The sequence below is a fragment of the Coenobita brevimanus genome, chromosome 7 (assembly GCF_032717465.1).
Source record: "Coenobita brevimanus isolate Jiangsu-jjx chromosome 7, ASM3271746v2, whole genome shotgun sequence".
Taxonomy (NCBI): Eukaryota; Metazoa; Arthropoda; class Malacostraca; order Decapoda; family Coenobitidae; genus Coenobita; species Coenobita brevimanus.
Genome location: NC_136960.1, coordinates 18,494,041 through 18,497,302, shown reverse-complemented (window position 1 = coordinate 18,497,302; position 3,262 = coordinate 18,494,041).

The window sequence follows — 3,262 nt, the reverse complement described above, 5'->3', positions numbered from 1 at the left end:
ATACTGTCTCAGGTACCATCATTCTACCGGAATATGCATGTGTGTCGACCATACCTGCTTTACTGCACTGCATCTCTACCTCGTTCATTAAGTCTAGCAAACACATTCCTGGGGTGTACGCGATCGTCTTTGCGATCTTAAGGGGCCTATCAGGTAATTTACACAAGGCAGCTACATAACCAATGATGTCCACGACGAGGTCTGGGGACATCTTTCCATCATCTGTTATCCAATTAGAATTTTCCAAAGTAACTAGCAATGTTCTCTTGATTGTGGAGACATCAGCAGTTATTTCACTGAGCACATGGTTTGTAGTGTGCTCCCTTACAAGATCTACAATTTTATGTAATTTTGGAATTATACCTGGCAAGAAGTTCATACCTCCAGAAAATTTCTTCAAAAATTCAGTTTTAAATTCATCATATGTCCTAGCATGATGGAGCTTGTTGGAGCGAAGCAAATTGCTCGCTGGACAGCTTTCCTGGCTTATGCAAGATGAAAAAATAGCAATTTTCTCTTGTTCATCTAGTATGTGGTGCTTGATGAACATTTGTTCGCACTGACTGACTAATGAAATGACATCAATGCGATCTTTGTCTGTGTCAGAGAATTTTGGGGCAGTTTTATCCTCGTGATACACAAACACTTGAGGCGTGGTTGTTAGATCAGCGGTATTTGTTTCTTGATTCATTTTCACTGTTTGCTCTGTTAATTCAACTTGGACGTGTTTATCGTTGTGTGAGGGAATGGTGGAATATGTACGACCGGACCGGTGAACTCTGTTAAGTATATTGGCATACGTGTGCAAATCAGCGGCAAAGTCCGCACTTTCTACGTCAGAGGAGGTTTCCCACTCATCATCTGAAACTGCCGTATTTGTTCCTTGATCTTTAGTGTGTGGTGAGGTTTGTACAAGGGGTGGGTTGCCTTGGGGTTCTCTTAATTGTGAGTTTGTTGTTGTGGTAAATTGTGTGTCATCTGGTGTGTTGCCTTGGTGCTCTCTTAATTGTGAGTCTGTTGTTGTGGCAAATTGTGTCATCTGGTGTGTTGCCTTGGTGCTCTCTTAAATGTGAGTCTGTTGTTGTGGCAAATTGTGTGTCATCTGGTATTAACGTGGGTGGTGGCGAAAATATTCCTGTCATTAAGATATGGTGTTATGAAATACGCCTCTTGTTTATTTATGTTCTAACAAAATAGATGAGTAAATAAGTTGAAATAAATGATAGATAGTGAGTGTATGAGTGTATATATGGAAATAAGTTAAAAAAAAAAAGTTGAATATAGCTAATTTTAGCACTGAGAAGAAATGAGTAAGTATAATTTTACCCACTTGATACAGATCGTAGAGGTGTGTCGATACAAAAGTCGATCTCGGAAGAAAAATACAGGTTTGACTGAAGATCTCTTGATAATTCTAGTGGTGTGTTGATGGACGATATTACTCAGGAAATTCCATGGCCTGGTGCTTGTGGTGGTTAACAGCTGTCCCAGGCAAACCTCAGCATAGAACGTCGAATTTCCAACTTAACTGTGAAAATAAATGAGTATGAGTAGGAGCTATGTGAATAATGAGTAATGAGCAGTGGGTGAGAGGTGCCTGGTGTCAGTCACACGTTGCTTGGCATGGCAGACTCGCGTTGTGATGTCATCTCAGCACATGGTGACGTCGGCTTCCCACACTGGTAGCTGTGGTGAGTAAATGAGTAGCGATGAGTAACTTGAGTGAAGATGAGTGAGTAAGATGAGTTGTGAATATGGACTTGGTATTTGCTTCGTCGTCTTGACCTCTTGACTCCTGCATCAGCAGTGGAAGTTGGGTGGATGTAGCAGAGAGAGGAGGGTGAGGTCTGGTGATTATGAGTCGTGTCTCACTCTTAGTTTGTTTGTTCCGTTTTTCTTTGTCGATGTTTTCTCGGTCCTTTTCTCTTGTGATTTACTCGTTGTAGGATGAAGACTGCCGCTACTTGTAGGTGCGTGTAGAAGATCATACAGACGACTCGTAGAGTTGTTACTTGTAGTTGATTGTAGATGGTTGTAGTTCGCTGGTTCGTCATAGAAGTTGCAAGATTGTTTGTATCAATATATTGTTAAACTACTTGCAAGGCGTCCTGTGACCTCTTCACCTCTGCATCAGCATGATGATCGGGGAGACGGAGGGGGGGTTGGAGAGAACTGTCAGGAGCTATTTGTGAGTTGTTGGTTGTGAGAGGTATTCTTGTTTTCAATCTTGATATTTTGTAGGAATTCAATGTTGATTCATAGACGAGGTTCGTATACGTTCGCTGCCACCAAATGTCATAAAATGACTTTGTAGTTACTTGTAGAGAAGTTATACATATATTAGACTTGTGGACGAGCGGTTGTTATACTTGAGTAGCTTTGTAAGTAGATAATCTTCTTTCCCATTTGTCATGTAGTGACAGGAGAGGTAAAGAATAGTATGGGACTATTTTTATTTGTCATGGAAATATTAACAAGCCTCTCACTCACGAGTGAGTTGAGCAGAGTCCCTGTCTCCCTGTCTCGCTCTCTCTCTCTCTCTCTCTCTCTCTCTCTCAAGTTGCTAAGCCCTTCTCCCTGCGACCTGTCTGTTCTATGGCTAGCTTCCTACTGAGCTCTCTTTCCTAAATTCTGGTGAAACAGGAGTCGTATCACGTGTATTCCCTGTGATTGGAAAGTTCTAGAAGCCTGTGTGTGAGTATGTGTGTATGTGTGTGTATGGTCAACAAGGCTTTGTTCACCGGTGAATTGCTGACAACTAACTGCATCATCTCCTTGCTGGCTACTTCATAATCTGTCGTCAGCTTTTCCTCAGTGTAACTTGCAAGATCATTTCCCATTCCCAGGCTCGCATAGAGCTGTCTATCTATCTATTTATCTGTCTATCTATTATGATTTGTAATTATAATATGGAGTCCTAAATTGGTAGGTAGGTAGGTGAGTAGGTTTGCGAATAGGGAGGTACTGGTAGGTAGGCATGTAAGCAGGTGAGTGGGTAGGTGGATGGGTGGGTGGGTGGGTGGGTACGTAGGCTAGGTTGGCAGGCAGACAGGCAGGCAGGTAGGTAGGTAGGTAGGTAGATAGGTGGGTAGAAAGATACATATGTTGGTAGGCAGGCAGGCAGGTAGATGGGTAGGTAGGTAGGTAGGTGGATGGGTAGGTAGGTAGGTATGTAGGTTGGCAGGCAGGCAGGCAGGTAGGTAAGTAGGTACATATGCGAAAATGGGTAGGTATATAATTAATTACTTGTGCAGTCACGTGC